This window comes from Doryrhamphus excisus, chromosome 5, assembly GCF_030265055.1.
Source record: "Doryrhamphus excisus isolate RoL2022-K1 chromosome 5, RoL_Dexc_1.0, whole genome shotgun sequence".
Classification (NCBI taxonomy): domain Eukaryota; kingdom Metazoa; phylum Chordata; class Actinopteri; order Syngnathiformes; family Syngnathidae; genus Doryrhamphus; species Doryrhamphus excisus.
The window spans coordinates 17,444,181-17,469,772 of NC_080470.1; the positions used below are offsets into that span (position 1 = coordinate 17,444,181).

Sequence of the window (25,592 nt, forward strand, 5' to 3'; positions counted from 1 at the left end):
CCCTATAGTGACCTTTGAACTCCAATGACCCAATATAGTGCACATAAGAGAAAATAAGACATAATATAGACTCACACGCCCACACATATGCTTACTCCACACTTATGTAGTCATAATACTTAATTATTGGAATTCAATAAATTTAGTTAAATATGCATATTTTGAACAAACATTATTGTTGTATGGTCACATCACCTCGTACTTTGGTACGTGACAAAAATAATTAAAAAAAACTATATTAGGAAAGCAGGAAGTGAACAAATGTACCAGATGGAGGGGTAGGATTTAATAAGCTTTGCTTCTTCCTACTCTTTACTTTTGGACATGTGGAACTGGGAACTGATTATGTGATGCACTCAATTGTAATCTGATGCATGTTCAAATGCAATAAAACCATTACCATTATAATTAACATAGCATAAAAAGCTTGCTGACGACCTTCTTAATACGGTTTGTAACATTATTAGAGCCCTCTAAAATGGAGAAAAAGACCCCCGTAGTCAATCATACACTCAATATATAAGAAAATAAAACATATAAGACGTAATATAGATTCTCACACACATGCCATATGTACAAGCAAACACAAAGCAACACTTCTTTGGCAGACCTGAACAAGAAAACTGAAAAGAGCTCACAAAAAGCCAGAGAGTGGCGACGTGTATAACGGTTGGTATATATGAAGGGGTAGCTCTTGTGTCGGTGATCCAGGGCCATGATAGTTGACCAATGCAAGTCCCGGCAGTATCATGAAAACATGGAATAAAGCTGCACGGGGGCATGAAGGCGTTAAAGGAAAACTGAACTTGTTTTGGAATTTTGCCCATTATCCACAATCCTTATGTGAGATATGAACGGCGTGTCCCATTACATGCAGTTATGAGCTGTCTCTTCATTCATTCAATCATTCATTAATTTTCTACCGCTTGCTGGAGCCTATCCGAGCTGTCTTCGGGCGACAGACAGGGTACACTGTGGACTGGTGGCCAGCCAATCACAGGGCACATATAGACAAACAACCATTCACACTCACATTCATACCTATGGACAATTTGGAGTCGCCAATTAACCTAGCATGTTTTTGCAATGTTTTTGCAATGTGGGAAGAAACGGGAGTACCCAGAGAAAACCCACACATGCATGGAGAGAACATGCAATTGGTGGAATTGAACTCGGGTCTCTTAGCTGTGAGGCCTGCGTGCTAACCACTCGGCCCTGTGCAGCCTCATATTAATCATTCATTCATTCATTTTCTACCGCTTATCCTCACGCGGGTCACGGTGGCGCTGGAGCCTATCCCAGCTGTCTCCGGGCGAGAGGCGGGGTACACCCTGGACTGGTGGCCAGCCAATCACAGGGCACATATAGACAAACAACCATTCACACTCACATTCATACCTATGGGCAATTTGGAGTGGCCAATTAGCCTAGCATGTTTTTGGAATGTGGGACGAAACCGCAGTACCCGGAGAGAACATGCAAACTCCACACAGAGATGGCCGAGGATGGGATTGAACTCGGGTCTCCTAGCTGTGAGGTCTGCGTGCTAACCACTCAACCGAGCTGTCTCTTTTTATCTGTTTTTGTATCTTTACAACGCACAGAAAAGAATTATAGATGATGGGCAAATTCCCCCCAAAAGTGCAGTTTTCCTTTAAGATCCTTCCAAACATGCACAGCCTTAGCAGTGACTGTTTTGTCCACTTACTGTACAAGACTTAGACGACAGCAATGACGATAATCTCCTCCAACAGCTACCTTGTGCGCTAAAAGAATGGTAAAGATAAAACAATCATCTGCGATGGCGGCTTTCCGGCCAAAGGGAAACATGAATATATTTGTACCAATGTCATTTGAAATCAGTTTTACCCCCCGCATCCTTGACACGATTTCACCACAAATCTAGAATGCGGTTCACTCTGACCTTTCCCGAGCATGCATAGAATCCCCAACAAGTTATTATGGGATACACTAAGTATTCAGGTGTCAAGTGCGATTTGAAATACCAATGCCGAGGAGCTCACGACCTTGAGCCAGCGCAATGGACGGGTTACGGTGTTTGCATCCCCGGTCTGTGTTTTGGCCTCCTCTAATTTTAATGGAAATGCACATTAACAAAAAGATTTCCCCGCTACGGTTGAGATTAATGGGTTGCATTAAAAGCTTAACCTTAAACTTGTCTGGAGTTATCAGGAGGACGCTCGCACATCTTCCGTCTAAATCATGTTGCTTCCCTTTCAGCACCAAACTATTAATTTAATCCTCGCGTGCTCCAGCGTCTATATTTCATAAACAAACCCATAGACACTTTAATTGCGTCTGACAAGACAGCCTTTACATCCAGTCTGTAAACAAACTATTACCAGATCCATAAATAATTCTTTCTTCGCTGCCATCGTCTGCTGGCGGCGTGCTCAACATACCTCAAGTGTCTGAAGACAAAGACCAGATGCCTCTAAATGTTTTGCCTCGGAGGCAGTCGAGCCCCCCCGCCATGAAGTAAATGCAGAGTGTACATCCCTCGTACATGGTGGTGGTTGTTCAGTAAATCGATGATAACAGTCGTATACTTAGTGCGTTTTGTATCATGCTGTGAGTGTTCAACATGCGCAGACACCAAAGGCGCAGACCGGAGGGAGACTATACGACCGGCGTTCTCCTCATTAGACGTGCCGAGGTCTCCCCTCTCAGCTGGAGGTTGCTTTTTTTTCTCCCCTCCCCGTGCCTTGAAACAGAGACGCCGCTAGTGATCGGAGCTGGCGTGATCTAAGAACAGGTGTTTGCATCTGCAGGGCTCGAGCGCGACAGATGACGAAGGGCATCGGTGTTGGTCGTGTGGCTCCATTCCAAATACCCGATTGAGGCAACGGTTGTGTGATTGTTAAGCACGAATCGGCCAGGTGGCAGATCGATAACTGCTTTTGCGGATCTTTAATTCTTCGGAAAATGAAGATCCGAATATACACACAAACTGCGATGGATGCGTTGTTTTGATAGAGTTAAAAAAAAGGGGGCTTAGTAGCGAAGAGGAAGGGGGTTATTAGAAGAGACAGGCGGAGAGCTGATTGAAAAGGGCAGTTTGAAATTTGAATGGGGGGGTTCTGAAAACAAGAGGCAGATGTGAAAGAATGCCTGGCTTCTCCAAGACAAAGCTTTTGGCTGTCCCTCTTTGGCTGTTAGAGGGCCACAGGAGAATAGAGGAAGAGCTGGGCTTTTCTATTAAACGAGGTCTAGGAGAGAAGGGGGCGAGGGGGTGGTGTCCTCAGAATAAAGGACTTGAGTGGGGGAGGGGATTCAAGTTACAATAAAAGATTGACAGCTTGCAAGTCTTGCTTGACCCTTGAATTAGCCCCTCAGCTTCCAACAAAACCCAAGAAAGAGTTGGGATGTTAATTGTCAGCGGACATCACAGGGATGCAAAGGGTGGGGGGGCCCGGGGGGGGGTTGGCGAGAGGCCTGGATATTCACTCAAATGTAAATCTGAGCCAACAGACCAGCACATGTTGAATAGGGGGGGTTGTTTCTATTGGTTCTTTCCAACGGCATGCTCACATGTGAATTCATACATACTGTAAGACCCCCCTCTCATCTCCGATCTCGAAAAGACTCAACTACCTGGGGACTCTGAGCTGAGAAGCCAAACACTGCAGAGCAAGAAAAATATTCCCCCCTTTAAAAGAGATTGCCTTCATGTTTTGACATGGCTGAAGAAGTACAATTTGCAAGGGGAAATCGGAAAAGTCCTACTCCAGAGGAAAGCGATTGGGCTGCTGATCGGATGAGTCTGGAGCCCCGCTGGGCCCGATATGGGGCAGCGAGGAATCAGGCCTTGACCTCTTGGTGAGGGAATGATTGAGAGCAGCCCCGGATGACAGACTGCCCACCCCCAGACAAAGAAAAAGCTTTGTCTTATTAGTTAGAAGCATCTACATGTCACTTCTGGTTACGTTAGGCTCCAATTTTAGTAGCCTGGTTACTCTTATGCTAGTTTTACATTGTGTCGCGGGCCGATAAAAACGACTCACACTTTGGCAATTTGCTTTCATAGCGCTTTATCGTGACGTCAACTCTGTGAGCAACACAACACGACGATTTAGCTTCTTAGCTTCACAGGAAGTCACGTTCCACAAAACGATAAATCATAGCCTTCATGGACTGCAAAGTTTGATTTTTTTCTGAGGTGCTTGTCATGCTACAAAACAAAACAGGAGGATAATCCAAATTTCCGAGACTTTGAAACTGAAACCGGCAAAATGCATAAAAAAAAAAGAACGGATATGTAGTTTTGCAAACAAGACATATCTTCGCACTGGTGGATGCCTCCAAGATCGATAAGAATCAGTCCTAGCTTACCGTGACTGAAGATGAAGAATGTAAATAGTAGCTATGTATTATCAAAATATTACAAACAAAAAAAATTTGTTTTAAACTTAAACTACGTATATTAGGAAAACAGGAAGTGAACAAATGTAACAGTTAGTGATTGTAAAAGTACCAGATGGAGGGGTAGGATTTAATAAGCTTTGCTTCTTCCTACTCCTTTTGGACATGTGGAACTGTGAACTGATTATGTGATGCATTCAATTGTAATCTGATGCATGTCCAAATGAAATATTACCATTACCATTACCATATTATGTATTATGGAAAACCAGACAGGAACAACATCAAAAACACCCAAAAAATAAAGAGCCACCGTCCACCAGAACGATAGTAGTCAATCTGAGAAAGTTTGATGGTGCGTTCAAGGACCTTCCAACAAAGTGCAACCAGTTGTCACTCGCACCAAACAACATATACAATCCTTTCCAAAACAACGACCCTGACCGGGGATCACGCAACGGGAATATCGGGTCACACTTGCACAACGCGCAACAGGATGGATTGGGGCGGTTGTCGGGTGTAGGATGGGGTGACTGTTTCAGGGTGTGGGTGGGGGGTGGGGGGTGGAAGATGGGACTCTATAATAAAAGGACAAAACAAAGGAAAGCAGAGGACAAAAGAATTCAAGCTTCTCCCAAAGCTTCCCCGTTTTATGGGGAAAGTAATGCCTGATCAAACCCATTATGGCCTGATGAGGTCATCTTAGCTGAAATAAATTATGATTTTATTGCTATGCAAGCGTCACTTTCCTAGATAAAAACAAACGCACACAAGAAGCGTGTGACAGCAGCATGGTGCTTGTCAGCCCCATTGCTTTTAGTGTTTGCGCCATTCATCATTTTTACGAGCCACTCAATTCATCGATGAGCTGTGCTCCCCACCGATCGCGACATATGGCTACTAAATAAAGCAATCATGAGCCATCGCTTGGAACAATACAAATGGTTGGCTGTGTGGAGACAAATATTGGAGATTTATCCACAAACACAAAAAGATAATCCATTCGAGCTCGGCTTGAAGAGAAAAAAATTGCAGCAAATAGGTGAAAATTGGAAAAGTTGTGCACTGTGATTCCCCCGTATAGCCCTCTGCCTGAAAATATGATATCCATAGCATCATAATCACTTTAGTAATGCACCAAAATCCTATTTGTGCCGTAAGATACCCATACCTGTCCATCCGTGCGGATTATAGCTAAATGATTCACCACGGCAACAAAGTTGTAATACAGGTTCCATAAATGTGAGTTGTAATTTTGATGTTTTACTGGCAAGTGAAGTGGATTATCTGGAAGAGAATTTCAAAATGTCATTTCCACTTGCTGATAGCACAAAACTACTCCTTTCAGCTCCGTTCAGATAAGAATGATTCAGCCAGGACCATTAAACGGTGTCTTTGCCAAATGTACCCACGCTTAGGAATTAATAGGCTGACATTAATACAGTAAGATAAATAGGAAGGTCAGGAACGGGAGCCCGGCCATTACACGGGCATCTCACAGTGATAGGAGCTGCCAATCAAGTCCAATAGGTCCTTGACCAGGTTTGATTCACCTTGAAATACCCAGAATGCATGTAACCGGAAACCCAATCCAATTAGAATGTGCACATAAATACTCTGTGGGGTTGTTGCTAGAGAGTACATCAGGACATCATAAAAGTAACATTTACAGTGGGGCCCAGTTGGCCGTGGCTAAACTAGTCCAAACAAATTGGGGGATGATGCAAACCGAGCTCGGCAGTCGGCCAAAACACTTCCCTGAATCAGTCTTCTCGGATTCTGCACGAGCGTGTCATTACTACACGAGGAAAAAAAAAAAAAACACACAACGTGAGCGACTCTGGGTGTCATGTCAAAGGCTCCCGAGTCAACCGTGTCGGCTAACAAACAACCAGGTCATATCTCAGTGACTATTATGTGTTTCCATGTCCGTGTTTGTTTGCCAAAAGGGAGCAACGGCCTTTAGATGCACAAGGCTTGCTTTTTGTGTTAGATAATAACGCTGCTGTATTTACACGGATGTGCGCCAGTAAGCAGCTTGGCTGACCCCCCCTCAAAATGAGCAGCTATGTGGGTAAAAACACGGCTTCGTCTTTCTATTCAGGGCCACACCATCAATAATGCACTGTGATCGCCAGGCGTTATTAAACAGATTATTAATTTTTAAGGTAGCGGGCAGCGACACAAAACACAAAAAAGGTAACTGAGATCATGATGCTGGTAAAATAAAATGGAAGCGAAGGGAAAATAAGTCATCTACCAAGAGCTAACACTGGAAATCCATCTGAAATGAAAGATGCGTTACTGGTCGGAAATTCTTGACTCAAACGGAAGATAAAACCCAAATGTGGCGGAACCTCTCAGGTCAAACGCTATCTATGCCAGGAACAACGTATTAATGGATTATTATTTGGGAGTTGGGAAATTGACATTGGTTTGTAAAACCTAGGATTTGTTGACCAGACAACAAAAAAACAATCCGACTAAAAGTTTACCATTACAAACACAAATAAAGTGACAATAACAAAACTATTGACAGGTTATGTTGGCATACGTTGAGATTCTTCCATAGTTCCATCACTTCTCTGGTTCTACTGTATCTTACTTATTGTGTGGAAATATGGGGTAATAACTCTAAAAGCAATCTTCACTCGCTAAATGTACTGCAAAAAAGGTCAGTAAGGATAATTCATAATGCCGCCTACAGAGAACAAAACATTTTTTATAAAATAAAGTTTTAAAAATATTATAATAATAACAAACTTTTAAAAAAGAAAGCAGGAAGTGAACAAATGTATGTGACAATTTTTTTTAATTACAAAATATATATATATATATATATATATATATATATATATATATATATATATATATATATATATATATATATATATATATATATATATATATATATATATATATATATATATATATATATATATATATATATATATATACACTTAAATTATATTAGGAAAGCAGGAAGTGAACAAATGTAACAGTTACTGATTGTAAAAGTACCAGATGGAGGGGTAGGATTTAATAAGCTTTGCTTGTGGAACTGTGAACTGATTATGGGATGCACTCAATTGTAATCTGATGCATGTTCAAATGAAATTAAACCATTACCATTACTTCCTTAGTGACTAATACCTTAAGGAAGCTCCGTAACACCACTGACCCTCGTCCACCTCATCCTTACGCTGAACAATGTCCTAATATACCAGCTTCTCTGCATGTTGCGCATAATTGAAGACACAATAATGCTATACCTTGGAAAGCAGTACCTGCTCTGTGCTAATACTGTGAGATTAAAGGCACTGGTCTGAATGTGGCCAACGTGACTCGCTGTCTAATTGATGCTTTTAACCTTCTACTGTCCGGATGAAGGACATTCGAAGAGACGCCACAATATGGCACTTAAACAGAACAAAGCATGACGATCTTACACTTAATAATAACACAGGTTCCGAGAAGCACTGATAGAGATCTTTGTGTACAGAAATCCCTCCTTTATAACGGTTAATTGATTCCAGTCTGTACAATTCCCTCATAATAAATATAGTATAGTGAAGAGGGGTCGAGTGGTTTGCGCACAGACCTCACAGCGAGGACACCAGGGTTCAATTCCACCCTCGGCCATCTCTGGCAACAATTTTACCCAGGGTTATATACAAATACAGTTTGCAAGATAATATGAAATATGAAATGAAATATCTGACAATTTGCTTAAATTTAAGGTTGCAACTAATTAGTTGCTTTGTTGATTAATCTGAAGCTTGCTGTTTCCATTAATCGGGTAATCTATCATCAATTACTATGATTCAAAATCGAACAGTTAGTGATTTGGTGGTCACATTTGAGAGGCTAAAATCAGAGGCTATTTACATAGAAAAATAAATCACCAAAACACCAAAATAGTATTCAATTAATTGGGTTAATCATTGACTAAGCACGGTCGAGTGGTTAGCGAGTTTGCATGTTCTCCCCTTGCATGCATGTTTTTTTTTTTGTCCGGGTACTCCGGTTTCCTCCCACATTCCAAAAACATGCTAGGTTAATTGGCGACTCCAAATTGTCCATAGGTATGAATGTGAGTGTGAATGGTTGTTTGTCTATATGTGCCCTGTGATTGGCTGGCCACCAGTCTAGGGTGTACCCCGCCTCTTGCCCGAAGACAGCTGGGATAGGCTCCAGCGCCCCCGCGACCCTCGTGAGGATAAGCGGTAGAAAATGAATCGACTAAGCAATTAGTTATTGAAGCTCGAGCTTCTGTAATAATTGGCCATATTCAACCACGAAACTGCATGTTTTATTAATTTGTATATTATTGAGTTCGTGAAGCCGCAATGTGGCGAGAGATGACTGTAATTACAATGAAAAATTGACATTTATTGGAACACAAGAACGTGCTAAAATTTGAACAAAATTCAGTTCATAATGGAAGCAATCCATGCAAAGGGTTGATTCCGTCCAGCAAAACACAAACAAAGCGAGTAATTATTTAAAATCGACCACCGCCAGCTTCATCCTGGCACATTACAAATCCCGCACCGCTGCCGGATATATCTTCAAACCCAAAGGCGCCATGAATGCCTTCATCCGACAAGAGAAGCACATTATGTCAACCTAAAACAAGGTATGGCTCTGTGTCTCGTCAAGAAGCTCTCTCACACACGCACACTCACATATGCACACAAAGAGCCGGGTGTCGTCTTTCCCAAATCCAATCACCTGTCAGCCCTAAATCACAGTGCCCGGACAGGTAATGGTGCTTGTTAAACCTGATGAAGCTATATTTGGCTTGTTTTTTTTTTTTTTGTTCCTTACAGAAAATGCATTAGAACAGCAATAGCAAAAGTAAAAACATGCTATTCCGAACATTAATTCACAGCAACACGGCACAAGGAGCCATGCTTTGAAATTTCCGAGGTGCACCATTAGATTTCCTCCAGCAGTTTCGGTGTCACAGCTCCCTTTACCCGGCCCCGCCCTCGGCTGGGAGAAAAGAAGAGGACTTTTTTTTGGGGGGGGGGGGGGCTGAGTCGTCTCCGTGTTCATTAGCATAACATCAGGACGGAGTGGCGGATTGTGATGCAAACAAGCTCACCCTTCAAGCCTCCATTTTAATAACTAAGGTGCTGGTGAACCCGGCGCTGCTCTGCCGACTGTACAATGGCGCCACAAGGCCGGGAGCTGCTGCAGTTTTTCACAATGACGCTTTGCCAGCTCAGGCTGAAGTTGTCAGGCTCGTATTTAAATTCATGAGATGATGACAGTGGCCCGGCCCAACATGGGTAAATGACGGGAGGAATAGAAAAAATGATTATTTTTTTTTACTGTGTTTGTTAAAGAGAGGAAACAAATATCACGCCCTTCCAACATGATTCAAGTATAATTGAAACACATTTTGCATTCATGGCCTGTGTTATCATCTGCTAAGACCCACAGCTGGACAGCAGATACAGCAATCACTTGTGTTCCACCTTGTGTGTGTTTAATATGTGCTTGCTTTCTGCTGATAAGCAAAGGGGGAAGGATAATTCGTTTTTTTTTCTTTTTTTTCCCCTTTCAGTGAATAATTTTCAGGGAATCTAAAGACACAAGGAGAAAAGCTACACAAGACAGTCGAGCAGAGAGCGATAAAACATCCACTGGCAAATTATCTCCCCGCGCTTTGAATACCAAAAGGGATTCCAATTCTCAAACAAACTCAGAAAAAGCAGAACAATTTCAGGTCGCACCTTTTGAACCGCCGCTTGGGAGCGGGTATGAAGTTGGGACGTGAATGGAGGTCACGATCTCTGCATGGGTAATCCAAACCAAAGGGTGATAGCTACTGATGTCGCTGGTACCAAACAACGACAGGGGGGGGGGACGGCTCGCCCCGAATACAAAGTCGATGTTCATGGCAAGGTCAGGGAATAAAATATGAATGATGTGCATCAGTCGCTACTGCACTTGCAACAATTAATTAGTGATTAATCAGTTGTCTAACTAATCCTCAACGATATTGTAATTCCAAAAATGTAAATATTCGCTGATTTCAAATGTGAATATTTTGGGGGACTACACACTCAAGTAAGTACAGCTGCAACAATTAAATCAATGATTAATAAATTATCGAATTAATCAACAAATACTTTGACATTCAATTAATTTTTTTATTTAAAAATGTACATAAACTTTGATTTTAGCCTCTCAAATGTGAATATTTTGGGAATTAATTGATGAAGCAATGATTAATCAGTTATCCAATTAATTTGTTTAATTGTTTTTTATTTAAAGATGTAAATATCCTCTTAAATGTAAAAATTCTGGTAAATAGTGACTGAAGTAAGTATTCATATTCGATTATTTTGGAGAAAATTGGAGAATCTTTTATTTAAAAACGTACATAAACTTTGATTTTAGCCTCTCAAATGTGAATATTTTGGGGATTAATTGATGAAGCAATGATTAATCAATTATCCAATTAATTTGATTAATCTTTTTTTTTAAGATGTAAAAATCCTTAAATATCCTATTAAATGTAAAAATTTTGGTAAATAGTGACTGAAGTATTCATATCCGCTTATTTTTTTAAATTGAAAAAAATTCTTAAATCTAAAATCCTAAAATTGGAGAAATACAGCAAAAAGTGAAATAAATAAATAAATACAACATGTACCACATTTTTTAATCTTTTGGCAAAATAAAAAAATATATATAAATGTGTGTGTGTGTGTGTGTGCACAAATGTCCTCAAAATTATAAAATAAATACATGAAATGTTGTTCAACATCTGAAGGATCAGGGACATGAAGGATTTTGCTAAATTATTTGGGTTTTTTTGTCCTCTTTGAGACCCATTATATTTAAAAATCACAAAAAAGTTAAATAACTAAATTAATAATTTTTGTTGTAGTCCCAAGCCATGCATTATTTCTGACGTCATCTCTTGGGCTCCAGGGCCGCACGTTTGTCATTTACATCATCATCACGTTTTGCAACTCATGTTTGTTTTTCCAAAGACAGGAACGGCGAGGGGTGGCGCCAACTGAGACAAACACAGGTCGTCTTGATAATAATCAATCTGAAAGCAGGAGCGCTGTCTTAAGAATGTCCATTTTATTCCTAGTAAACGTGAAAAAGATGCACAATATTTATATGGAATACAAAAACCTCACAGGTATTTGAGATTGACTTTTTGGACCTTGCATTGGCCGCCGTCATGCTGGAGCAGAAAGGGCCAAATTGCAATGTTGGAAGTCAAATGTAGTCGTTGAGCCAAGACTGTCCACTTTGGGTATCCTCCCACCCCAGTACAGTGGAACCTTGGTTAGCATCATTAATCAACATTAGTCCGCTCCAGAAGGTCAGAGTCTAACCAAAATGTACTCTAACCAAATCCATTCTTCCCATAAGAAATAACAAATGTTAACACAATATACTTTTTTATAGTTTTACATGCAGAAAATAATTTAAAAAAAATACATATAATTGATCAATGGAAGAGATAAATGAACATTTCAGGTTACTTTTACCTGGATTGACTTTTATCAAAGATGCGATTTGGAAGCGAGATTAACAACGCCTTCCTGCTTTGCATGCCTTATTTTTTTAATTCACACATCAAGTCTCTGCTTTTATTTTGATCACGGTTGCAAAATCTTCCAAAATGGAGCCAAAAAAAGTTAAAAGTGCCAACATTTTGATAAAGATGGTTAGAAACACTTGACTTCAAGAAATAATTCATGGCAAAACAAGAAGGTGGTGTTTGTGTTGATCTCACTGTCACATAGTGTCTTTGCCAACAATCAAAAAAGTAACTTCAATTTTTAATGCTCATTATTTATATGCATCTATTTTTTTATAAAATATGTAAAATATAAGAACTACAGTGCCAACCGTTGATGACGTCATTAACGAGTGACAGCCCTGACTTCCGCTTCCTGTCGCCATGTATTAGCAAGCTGCTAGCAAGAACCTTTCACGCTAAAAATACATTAAGAACACAGTTGGATTCATGCAGTGTATTCATAACAAGATGTGTGTTGTGACGTACACTTTGAATGTTTTTACGTAACTGAGGCTCCGCTGTTCCCCAAATGAAGAACATCTTCCATTTTCCATCTGCACAGCACAAACTGTAATGATGCCATTTAAAGCAAATGACTGCATATCTTTGCAGGATCTGTCTGTAAACGTACACAAAGCTCTCCACATTATAAACGGGAACACATTGCCACTTCAAAAGAGTCCGTCTTGCCCGGCTAATAAATATTCCGCCCCGGCTGTGTGATTATTTTCCATCTCTGTCATCCCCCGTTTGTCTTACATGCCAAAAATATCCCAAGCATCAATTAGCACTTTAGTTTGAGGCTATCAGCTGCACGCTCTACTTGGATGCACTGTGTTACCACAGCTTCATTAAACATTTCTATCCGGGCACAAAGTTCTCTTTAAGTTTGAAGCAACCATGTGGCTTTTGTCACTTTCCTTACGGCACCTAAGTTACAGTATGTCTGCAACTCCATTATGCACAAGGAACCGCGTGGCCCATAAAGGTGAGAGCATAAAAAACCTTTAAGTAGGCGTTGTTCTGTGTCTAGTTGCAACATTTCCATAGCGTAAGGTCCACTGCTGTAGCATAGGTAGTAGCTAAATATGCTAAATAGGGAACACACTCACCTCCACAGTCAGGGAGATGCTATCAGGCAAAAAAAAAAAAAAACGACACCCTTTGGGCAGGTCTCGGCCTCTTCTGAGCTGTGGCTTCTTGTCTACCTGCAGGGGGGCCGGACCTACTTGTGATGGAAATGGTTACAGCAGCCGCATCCTGTCTCTCCAGCCTCAGCTGTAATCAGCTAGGGTTGATGAATGATGCCACAAATGCCAAGGCAATGACAAAAAAAAATATATATATATTTTGCTCTCCCGCCGTGTTTGATTGACCTCTCTGGGGTGCTTTTTGTTCCTTTTTCAGCTCCTATATGGACCCATGCTCATCACTCTGGTGAACTGCTGCTCAAGTTCAAGGTACTGCAGAATCAATGGAGGATGCAAAGAACCGCTGGTGTCTACTATGAGTGGTTAGCATCTTGGCCTCATGCCTTTTCCCCGGGTACTCCGGTTTCCCACCCACCTTCCAAATCACACATGTCACGTTCACATAGCGTTTTACACGTGCAGATTAACAAAGCTCAATTCACGTTAGATGCATCAGTACAACTCAGTAGTACACTACTATACTACTGAGTACTTAACATATGTGTACTTAACGTACCGTAGATATCTAACGTTGTTGATGTTCAGCGCCAGGCTTTTTCTTATGTCGTTCTTGTAAAAAAAACAAAGTTAATTCAGGATTAGGGATTACTTTGCCTCTTGTCTGGTGCTTGTGTGTCTCACTAAACCTTATAATAACATAACTGACTGAATATTGTGACGGAATATCACAGCGTCTTTGAAAGCATCTTCTGAATGTACCGTATTTTCCGGACTATAAGTCGCACGTTTTTTTTTTTCCATAGGTTGGCTGTTCCTGCGATATCTCCTACTCCTTAATTCAATATTTAAACAGTAACATTAGCTTACAAAGACAATTGAGAACGAACACAAATGCCCCCCCCCCATAAGAAAATCATATTCTGCAGAATACGAGCTGCAAATTTGCAGCTGAAAATAGGTAATCGAGCATCAGTGAGAAAGTTTGGAGTAAGTGAGAAACTTAAAAAAACAAAACAAAACAGTTACTGTATTTAAAAGTGTTTGTAATGTTACATAAACACTGGACATCTTTTCAGTTCATGTTTATTTTTTGTGTAGCTGAATAAGCATTGTGTTAGCATATCTTACACCTATTCAGCCTGTTCTCTATTATTTTATGGTTATTATAAATTACCCGCAAAAAATGCGACTTATACTCCAGTGCGACTTATGTACCGTATTTTCTGGACAATAAGTCGCTCCGGAGTATAAGTCGCACAAGGCTAAAAATGCATAATTAGGTCGAAAAAAACATACATAAGTCGCACTGGAGTATAAGTCACATTTTTTGTGGGTAATTTATTTTATCACCAAAACCGACACATTACGTCCTCCAGTGTTTATGTAGCATAAACAGTTTTTTTTTTTTTTTTTCCATTTATAAGTCGCTCTGGAGCAGGGGTGCTCACACTTTTTCAGCATGCGAGCTACTTTTAAAATGACCGAGTCAAAATGATCTACCCACTACAAAAATGCAAAACATCTATTTATTTTCAAATGTATTGAGGATTATTTGTACGTACAATGTATGTTGATGTACCTTACATAACCAAATGAGCCAATATTGCAAAACACACATAATTAACTATTAAATTTTTTTGTAATTACCTGAGTTTACTTTGATGACTTGCACTGAATTGAACCAGCCAGGGATGCATAGTCCGAACAGTAGCTGCTGATAGCCAGCCTCAAGCACACTTCCAAATGTTTATCAGTCATGGATAATATCCGTATCATAATATCCGTATAATATTCCATATCCGTATGGAAGTGATATGTTTTTTGCCTTTTTACTTGGTCCAGTTTTTGCCTTTTTACTTGGTCCAGCTCCTTCACTCATTTTAGTGACCATAAACTTTAGCGAGGGCTTAAAATCTCGCAATTCGCTGACTAGCTTAGCACTTTGCATCGTTGTTTACGCATGAGCGGTGAGCTAAAGGTCAAAATTCAGTTGTCATCTGACTGGTTGTCCTGTATGTCAATCAAGTAACGGCGATGGATGATAGGCTGACATCGTAAGTTCTGCTGCACTTAGAGACGTTGTTTGATTTGATTGGTCACCCGAAGGGCAACATTCAGTTGTCATCTGAATGGCTGCCCTGTATATCAATCAAGTGACGGCATTGATGCTGGGATGATATTTTTTTAATGTCACACCGCGACCGACCAGCGATCGACCAGTACCACCTCCGCGATCGACCGGTAGCTCGCGATCGACTTAATGAGCACCCCTGCTCTGTCGCAGGAACAGCCAACCTATGAAAAAAAGTGCAACTTATAGTCCGGGAAAATACGGTATGTTTTTTTCCACCCAATTATGCATTTTTGGCCCTGTGCAACTTGTACTCTGGAGCAACTTATAGTCCAGAAAATACGGTATTTTATTTCATTTAGCCCCTTTTATGCTTGAAAATGCATAATTTAGGCAATGAAATGTGTCAAATGTGAATAACTATGTGTATTTTTTCCACCAATAATGTAGTTTTGAAAAACAAGACATGGTGAATTTTGTTTTTATAGACAGCCTTAAAAGTTGCATAACAACAGTCTGTAAAAAGTTTCTACAACTTTTTTTATGTACAATTACGAGTTCTTGGCACAAGAAGATGCTAAGAGGATTGTTCCATCTTCATGACACACTTGTGTTCATCCAACTCCAACAATCACTGCAAGTATTGCATGCAAATGAGTTCAAGATGGACGTCCAGCCGCTTCAGATGTTAAGTGTTATATATTTATTGCTTTGTCACATTCAGGCGTGGATGCGGTGATAACAAAACAGGTGTGATCCGCATCTCTCACTTACAGGATATTAAAGAACAATACGTGTAGGAAGCCTTAGGAAGCCAGCGGCGAGGGGATGTGTGGGCTTCATCACGCTGCATTATTAGACAAGCCTTCATACATGTACCTTTCCTTCACGGGCCAAAAAAAATAAACAAATCAGAGACGTCAATATTCTTCATCCAAATTTTCATTGTAAATACGTGACTCATTTGACATCTCCGTCAACCCAATGGCAATTGGAAGGTGGGGGGTTACTTATCAAGCACGTTAAAGATGTTTATTACTTAACCACCCCCGCGGTGGAGGCGTTGGCAGACGCCAATGCCAGCCAAGCCTGGCACAGATGTACTAGCAGAGCTGACACCGGGAAGTCAATCTCAGCCCCCAACTCTGTCAGTCCATGACGTTGACGCTCACATCAGGCTTTGACGCCTCACCGCTTTGTCACAAGCCTGTTCAAGGTTCCGCCATTGTCCCCAAATAAATCGGTCAAATATCAGTCAAGGGCGTATTTTAACGTAGTTTACCTTCCTGTAAAGGTACCACGACTGAATGATACCGTGACTGTCCAAGGCAAGGGCTTGCGTAGCTACTATTTTTTTGCATCTCGTAGCATATGACTTTGGTGCGTTCAAGGATCGCCAAATCTCAATGATCAGATCATAAAGACATAAACGCGTAAACATTGTGGGTTTTTCATATTCGCAATTCAGTGATACAATTATTTTACTTTACGCAAAAATTGGTAATTTTTCTGAATTTTTTATTTACATTTTAAAAATGTGATTAAAAATTATTAAAATAAAAAATAAATTAAATTAAAATATATTTAAATAAAATAAAATTAAAATACATTAAAAATGATTATTTAAATTATTATTTCAGGGAGGGCTGTACGGCGGTCGAGTGGTTAGCGCGCAGACCTCACAGATAGGACACCAGGGTTTAATTCCACCCTCGGCCATCTCTGTGTGGAGTTTGCATATTCTCCCCGTGCATGTGTGGGTTTTCTCCGGGTACTCCGGTTTCCTCCCACATTCCAAAAACATGCTAGATTAATTGGCGACTCCAAATTGTCCATAGGTATGAATGTGAGTGTGAATGGTTGTTTCTATATGTGCCCTGTGATTGGATGGCGACAGTCCAGGGTGTAGCCCGCTTCTCGCCCGGAGACAGCTGGTATAGACTCCAGCACCCCCCACTACCATCGTGAGGAAAAGTGGTAGAAAATGAATGAATGAATCAATTATTTCAGAGTCACTTTGCAGAAAAAGCCTATTTTCGTCGGAAAAAAACCCCAAAAGGTCTAATAATTACATCACAAAATTGAGGGTGGCGTGTACTGAATCGCTAATAAGTAAAGATCCGCTGTACCTGACAACACTGACGTCAGCCCCACCTAGGCTTCCTTGCACCACCGCAATGTTGGGAAAAATGCCAAAAATGTAGACGAAATTATGAAACAAAATGGAGCAATATCAATGGAATAATTAATCGATAAAACATTGGATAAATCAGCAAAAAAATAAAATCTAAATTAAAAAAAGCACTCCATGTTTTGGTTTGGAATGGTAAATTTGCCAGTATTTAAATGAGTTGAGTTCACAGCAGTGTAGCATATATAAGCACGTATTTATTTTTAATGCTCTTAATGTCCTCATTATAAAAGTAAGCGTGTGTGTGTGTGTGTGTGTGTAGATTTATTCTCCATCAACACTAACAGAGAGTCAACTGGCTTTGAAATCCCTCTCCAGACTGGTCAGTTTATTAAACCAGCTCTCTTGAACCTCTTTTTGTTTTTTTGCACACCAGCACGACTAAATCCGAACAGCCACCCCCCCGGGGGTAACAATTTCATTTCTCTCTTCCTCTGTTTTATACGCGTTAACTCAAGAAGCTCCTGTCTAGTTGACCCGAGCAAAGGCAGTTGGTCACGGTGGAGACGGAGACGCGGTATGGGGCAGCGGCGGCGGTGGCGGTGGCGACTCGGCACATGGCGAGAGAGGCCGTGCGCGAGGACAGAGCAGCAGGTGCAGCTGTGACAGTTGCCATGTTGTCGCTCGGCCCACACTGTAGTCAAGATGAGGTTCACAGATGTAGCCACTCAGTGCGCGCCTGGAACAATGCATCTCTGTCAGCAACAACTCCTCCTCGGGCCATTCTGCTCTGCGAGGAGTGTTGTGTTGGTAAGACAGCAGAGAAAACATCATTCTGACACGCAAACACACACACACAAACACACACTGTGCCGCCGCCGCAACACAATCAAAAGCTCCATCGCCAAAACAACAAAACTAATTCCAGCCAACTCACAAACATGGCATGTATTTACATCTGAATTGTTGTACTGCACTGATCGTGATTGGATACACATGCACACTGATTTTCGAGAAGGGATATCCTGCCTTTTATCTTCCAAGAGCGACTCTTTTGTCACATTTATTTACTTTGCTTATTTCAATAAACGTGTTTTAACAAAATGGTGTTACACGCAACTCAACTCAATTTTAGTTTTCTGCACCTTTGCAACTAACGATTGTTTTCTTAGTCGATTAATCTGGAGGAATCGGTCAGGTCCGTGACCGGGGGTGTCCAAATTTTTTACAGTATGAAGAAAAATGAAAGCATGCGATTTGGGCACTTTGATACTCTGTAAAGCAGCACGTGTATGTGATATAGTTCAAAGAGCATTATTATTATTAGCATTATTAGCATGAACGTCACTCTTTGCATCAATTTTTACTGATTTTCTTTCTAATTTATACAAAGATACAAATATTGTATCTTTCTTCAAATATTTTCCTCATGTAATATTATGACTTTATTCCCATAATATTATAACTTAAATTAATTAAATATTATAACGAAAATTACAACTTACTTTAGTTTTTTTCTCACTTTTTTTTCAACACTTTCAACATTTCAACTAATATAAAATTTTGACATTTTACCTCAAAATATTACAACATTCTTTCATTCTACAGATTTCTTCTCTTAATACTTTGACCTTGCTTGTAAAATTACAGCTGTTTTTTTCAGCTATTTCAATTTTTGTCTAGCAAAGTTTATTATCTTAAGCATGAAATTATTCCCATAATATTTTGACTTTATTCTCACATTACCACTTTTTCAGCAAAGCAACAATGACCATTTTATTTGTCTTCTTAGGATGTTACAACCGTAAAAAATGTTTTTTTTTTTATATCTCAACTTTATGCTAGTAAAATTACATTTTTAATCATAATATTACGATGTTATTTTCATTTTTTTAAAATGTGTCTTTTTCTCATTGGATTCCAACTTTCATCTCTAAATATTTTGACTTTATTCATGTAAAATGTTGACATTTTTGCTGTTAAATAATGGTTTGGTTGGCTACATATCCCAAAAAATGTCCACCGCTGTTGTCCAAAGTCAAAGCTGATGTGTGTCAATCCAGAAAACGAGTCCAAAATAGTTGTTGATTAGTTGATTAATAGTTGATTAATCAGATAATTGACTAATCATCGATTAATTGTTGAAGTCTTCTAAACCCTGTAACCCGTTCTTTGTTGTTTATGTCTAAGGCACAAACAGCCACCGCCATTCTCAACATATTTGTCTATCAATGTTACGATTCTGTTGTCTTTGTGAAGGCGGACGTGCGTCAGGTCGGTGGTGGGCGTGGTTAATGCAGTGTACAGCCCTATTTCATCCTAATTTCTGCTGTCAAAACCGCATTTCTGATCAATTATCATAACACTTTACAATTAGGCAGAAGACCGGCGCCATTCCTCCTGAGGCTGCACTTTACCTCCCGCTAGATTTCAATCAAGCACAACATTCTAACTGCACCCAGGAAATTAAAAAAAAAACCATTTCATTCTCCAACAGGGAGGGTGAACTCCAAACAGAAGTGGAACGCAGCTCCTCGAAGCACACAGGAGTGATACTATGACGATTGCTTTACGGCGTCTGCTTGCTCAATTACTGGAAAGAAGACGCTCAACGAGGGCGGTTGATTCATATGCAGAGACATTATCTATGCCCAGAGTGAAAGGGTGGGGGGGGGGGACGCTCAGCAGGCCAAACTTGTGAGTGTGTGAGGCAAACATAAAGCTTTTTTTGGTGGCCCACACATGGAGCGCAGTGTGATGATAAAAGCAGCAGGTTCCATGATTCACTGCAGGAAATTAATAGACTAATACTGTTCTCTCTCTGTTTCAATTCCAAAAAAACCCACGTAAGAAGCTCATTAGAGGCGATGATGGACGTTTATGTTGATTTGAAAAACGTACACTCCATTTTTTTCAACTCTTTTCTTTGCTCCATCTTTCCTCGCGTACACTTAAAAAATAATAATAAAACCGCGCCTCCTGTCAGCGTGAGCAATCATTAACACATAATTTGATTGTTTTTTCCCTCCCCTCCTCCTCCTCCGTGTTTGATGTCTCTGGCATGCTTGCAATTGAACAGATAATTATTTTCTTGATTAGCTTAGTTTTTAGGCAACTTAGCAGGCCTGTGATATTGTGATATTCCTCTGAAAGTCCCAGGCCAGACGCTGCGCTCCATCTGAGTTGGCAACGAGGCCGCCGTGCAAGAACAAAGCGCCCAACACAGCCAAGCACACGCTGCAGTGTACAATAGCAACTTAGGAGACCCAATTCGCCAGACAGGCACATATCGAATTCAGTGGGACGGTGAGTGTCTGAAAAGTACATTCAAACTTTTTGTGTTTCGTAAGGTTTGTATGGGAGTGTGTAATGGGAGTGTGTATTCATATACTGAAACTCAGATTAGTATTTTTTTTTAATAACATAAATCAGGAGGCAAATATTTTTACCAAGGAAAGCATGACCTGAATATTTCATAAAAACTATTTTTTTAATATATATTTTTCTTTCTTTTTTTTTGCATTTTTTTCCATTTTTTTTAAGCAACTTAGGAGACCTAAAGTACTGGACAGACGAATTAAATGTGACATTATGTGGTATTTTTAAAAAGTCTGCAAAGTAAATCAACTTTTTTCCATTTTTAATTAGATAAATCAGGTGATAATTTTTTTTTTTCAGAGGAAAGGATAACCGGAATAATTTATAAAAAATATATGTATTTTTAAATATATATTTTTATTTCTTTTTTTCAGGGCCTTAGATATGATTTTTTTTTTTTTTTACATATTTTAACTTTTAAAGAGCCACATATCAAATTCAATGGGACGCTGTGTGTTATTTTTTTTAAAAAGTCTGCAAAGTACATAAAAACTTGTGGGTGTATTCATATACTGTCAAATAAACGTTTATGATCAAATAATGCAGATTATGAACTTTTGAACTTTTAATTAGCGAAACAGGAGGTAAATCATTTTTTAACCTGATTTTATTTAATAAATATTTTTTATTCTTGTTTTGCATTTTTTTATATTTGTTTCACTTTTTTTATATGAAACTATTTATAATACATTGATCGCTAATTTATTGTAAATTGTTTTGAGGTCATACGTTACCAAAAATGGTTCCCACTACTAAAGCGCTAAAAACCTGACATTATATGACTGAAACTAAAACTTTAGTCACGCGCCATGAACAACAATAGTCAAGGACAGATATATCGCTCGGCCGTGTTTACCCACACCATCCCTGTCCTGTCGGCAGAGGGGCTTTTAAGTGCTTCGCTGTGCTATAATCCTGCCGAGACATGACTCCCTTCCCCGGGCAGACGTGTGCAGCTCCCCCTTTTTTCCCCCAATGCACGCCCTGCTCCCGGCTGCTATGGCGGAGCGGCAATAACTGCTGTTTGCTCACAGCCTCCCATCTCCTCTGACACGCACAAATTGAATATTTTCCCCAAACAGTGTTGCAGCTGTGCACAGATAAGCACGAGTCTTGTTCACATATAGCACAATAAATGTGTGTGTGTTTGTGTGTTGTTCTTAAATGAATAAAATATTTTAAATGAATTGCATCTTCTTATAATTCTGTGAAATCTGTGCAATGTATTTCTTTTTTTTTTTTTTCAATAAAAATCCGGTGCACGGTTGCTTTTGATTTTTTTGGTTCTATTTCCTCCTGCTTCCCCATGTTGGGTGTGACCAATCCTCAGCTTTACTCATGCACAGCATTTTGAAAGCCAAACATGTGCGCAACATGCTGTAAAATATGACTTACAATCAGGTTGCCAGTCGTATCTTAGACTTTGCACTCAAGGCAGCTGCCTAACCAGCGCGTGGAGCTGCCCTGTAGGCTAACATCCATGTTGTTTCTCATCACCAGAGTTGAAACGCAAGCTATCGCGTCACGTCTCGCTATGAAATTACTTCGGCAAGCGGAAGTTTCTTCAGCCGAAACCCGCAAATCGAATCCCCCCACCACCACCACCGCCGGCACCCCTCCACCTTTCTGCACTGCAGGGCCTTTAGGGAAGTGGAAACAAATGTTTGGTGTTGGAGGTGGGCGGCGTAAGAGTGTGGGGGGGTGCACACAGTAGCTCTCTCAGTCTTTTACCGATCAGCAATCGTAAAATAAAATTTGTCCTATGAAGGCGAAGCACAAAACGTGCGCCTTCCGTTACGTTCGACCTCTTTACAGCCGGGTTTATTCCATTTAATGGCAAGTACTTATCCGCCCAGTATGACTCCATGTAGGTGGTTTAGGGAGAAAAAGCAGACCCACAATTTATATGCCAAAATAAGCATCAGAGTGTAAATCTTAATGCATCCACTCCCTGCTCTGCCGACTTCTGAGGCATCGGCAGCCTCGCTCATGGAAGAAGACACCATTCTGACATCAGGCTTTAGTGAAGAGGCGGACAAAAGAATGTGGACGCTCATCAAGGTGCGTTTACAACAATGTGACATGGAAAAGACTCCATTCAATCATAAATCAATATTAAATAAATAACAAATTAGCTTAATAAAGCCAAAGTACCCGACTCAAGAATCCCCAACCAGGCTCCCGTAGCCGAGCGCCGATCACAACATATGATTCGTCAAGAGAAGCCAATCTGGGATGCTGTTGTCTATTGTGAGAGAAAAGGGAGCCAAAGAAGGAAGGGCGGGTTGGGCGGGTGCGGAGAATCAAGCAACAGCCCATAATGTCACAAATTTTGATGAGCTCACACCCGCTCCCTCCGTTTTCACACTCACTAGCCGGAGTGTGAAATAATGAAAAAAAATCACAGAGTTGAGAAAATGGATGGAAGGCACTTGTGACTGCAACCAAACCCTTCTGAGAAGTGAGACGGTCCGTAATCGATCCGTATTGAGAAGCCAAAACGCTACATAAGCCAGGCCCAGTTCTACTTCCTTTCAAATACACCGGAACTCAGACTTGGAAAAGACGTTTTCTTCATTAATTTCATCAATTGACCCACTTTTGTTGGCCTACAAAACACCTCACCAGCCGTGAGTCACTGTACGAGGAAGCTTGGCAAACGCAGCACAACACAACGGGGTGAGACGAGGCAACATTCCAGCCAACAGAGACTCCAAAAAAGCAGAAAAGACCCCTCTGATATGTTAATGTGTTTATTTTCCGAGAGGCTGAATGTTGCACTTTTTTATGCAGATAAACACAAATCCATTCAGGAGTGGCGACCTACCTCTTTGCATTAGGTCACCACGTTTTCTCACAAAAGCACTTGGACTCACATTTGTGGCACTTTATCCTCCAAATGGTGTTCTTTTTACATCCCCCCAAAAATACTAGTGGCGATATGTGACGTCCGCTAAGCACACCGGAGACGTAAATCCATGCAGGAATTTGCAGGACTATTTCCAACCTGTAAAACTGAGACTATGTCAAGCACGGGGCTACATTTCACCAATAATCCAGTGATGGATCACCGATGAGTGCTGCTGTGTTTGGAGAGGGGGGGTGCCGTGCATCACCAAACCCGCCACGGCGTGCTGCTCAACGCATGCATTTAACATCTTTTATAAGATATACATATGTATATTATGCTTCTTTTCTGCGCAGCCATTTTTCTACTCATCTACATGGACCATTTAAATCACATAGGCTACCTCCAAATTAATTATTGCCTCATTTTCTCCCCTTTTTCTTCCATGTCTTGGGAAAAAAATAGCTCTGGTCCAATTATGAAGGATTAGAAATCACTTCAGGTCACATTGCTCCACCAGAAATCCCCACTGAATGCAACAAAAGCATCAATGGCTTTATTTTTTTTTTGTTTTTTTTAAAGACCAAAGTTAAAATGCTTCCATCACTGAAATGCACTGTGGGCTCCACAAGGCTGCACATCTGTTGCTCAGGGATTTTTCTGTATTTTGGGGTTATTTGCTTGTGACTTTTTAAGCTGCAAGAGGAAAAAGCTATTTCATTGAGTCACGCATGAGAGAGGAAAGTGACTTTGCATTCAACTTTAAAAGCAGCATTCATGAATTAAAGGTGTGGAAAGGAAACGTACCTTGCAAGTCAGAATGGATGGGAATTGGTGGGAAAGAATGAAAAAGAAAATAAGTCAGGTGGTGTGTGATGGAGCGGTCCTGTGAGGGTCTTTCATGGGCAGCTTCTCAGGCGGCGACGGCGACGGGTCCTCCTCTCAGCCCGGCCGTGCCTCTCTTCCTGGGGCACACTTCCATAGCCAACAGTCGCTCACAGTCCAGTCTCATTAACACCTCTGCGGAACCCAGCCGACACCATCTAGTCTGTGGAGCGGCACCCCCGGCGAAACAAAAAGCAAAAAGTGACGGCTGGATGGCGCTTCTATCCCAGGCGTGTGCTCTGTCCGTGGGTCGAACGCGTGGAAGTTATGAAGCCGAAAGGGAGCCCGCTCACCCGTTAGTGGAGGAAGCGATGAGCGGCAGACTTCCAGTAAGCAGAGCCAGTCAGTGCCTCGGCCGGGAGCAGGATGCAGTGTGCGGGCACCCACTGAGAGCAGGGTCGGGACGAAAGCACGGACTGGACTTTACCGGATCTGGACTTGATGAGCGCAGCAGCAGGAGTAGCAGCAGGCGCCTTATTAGCTCGCCATCTTCTTTTGGGGAAAATTCTAATGAAATCACAGCGATGATGTTATCGATACATTAATTGTTGGCTCTTTTTTCTACTGTGAGATGTGTTCTTTGCTTTCGTGCAAGCAGGCTCATGCAATGGTGGGCAGTCCTGACTCTCAACCAATGAAAAGGAGGATTTGGTGACTTGAAGCATTTATGAAAGCACATTCTTTAAACTCAACTATGGATCAGCATTTTTTTTTATCACTTATCACTTATATGATGGAATTATAGGGATTCCACCTTCTCACACAAAGTCAAAAAGTAATTTTAGTTCCTAGTTACTTTTCAAAATAAGTATTTTTATAATGGAATTATATGACCAAAATTAGTTACCAGGGAGAGTAATTACTGCTACACTTTTTTTCCAGAACCTTCAAATACTACATGTAAAAGAATTGGCATTCTGTTTTGTTGAAAGTCAAGTCTTCAAGTTATGATCTTCATGGAGCACTCATGAGCCAGTGAAAGTCAAGTCTACGTCAAAAGTCTACATCGAGACGCTGTGAGTCAGTGAAACTTAAGTCTTTATCAACGTCAAGGACCCGTGAATCAGTAAAACATGAGGCTGTCTCAAGCACCTATGAGTCACTGAAACTGCCAACTAAGCCTTAAGTCAGTGAAACAATAGTTTTTGTCGAGTCAGTGAAAGTCAAATCTTCGTCAAGTGAAA

The 25,592-nt window shown here is 40.7% G+C and overlaps 1 protein-coding gene across 30 annotated transcripts in view; it reads right to left on the reverse strand.

Moving 5' to 3' along the window:
* adgrl2a (adhesion G protein-coupled receptor L2a) overlaps window positions 1-25,000 on the reverse strand; it is a 141,159-nt gene extending 116,159 nt beyond the window's left edge. For 15 of the 30 annotated variants that reach the window (XM_058074193.1, XM_058074198.1, XM_058074176.1 and 12 more), the window contains exon 1: window positions 24,331-24,996. The gene's annotated coding sequence lies outside the window, so the exon portion shown is untranslated. Of the gene's footprint in view, window positions 1-24,330 lie in introns of all 30 variants that reach the window. The other 15 variants (XM_058074170.1, XM_058074177.1, XM_058074169.1 and 12 more) reach the window with 3 other exon arrangements.
* Window positions 25,001-25,592: the final 592 nt, after the last annotated feature.